Source organism: Odontomachus brunneus, unplaced genomic scaffold (assembly GCF_010583005.1).
Source record: "Odontomachus brunneus isolate Ranch 3 - 2012 unplaced genomic scaffold, Obru_v1 Obru_scaffold_057, whole genome shotgun sequence".
NCBI lineage: Eukaryota > Metazoa > Arthropoda > Insecta > Hymenoptera > Formicidae > Odontomachus > Odontomachus brunneus.
Window position 1 is genome coordinate 627,447 of NW_022639507.1, and position 204 is coordinate 627,650.

A 204-nucleotide genomic window follows, 5' to 3' on the forward strand; every position below is an offset into this window, starting at 1 on the left:
TCTGGAGTCGACACGAAGTAGTGTGCCGCCTCCGGCCACCTCGAGCTTGCGGCCGGAACTACCTCCCGAAGAGCCTCCCTCTGCGACTCGAATTCGGGACAGCGCAGCAGATGGTGCGCGGCAGTGTCGCTCCCCTTTCCACACACACACATCTCACCTTCCACAAGGCCCAAGGACGCAAGGCGTGCCTGGAACCTGCCGTGT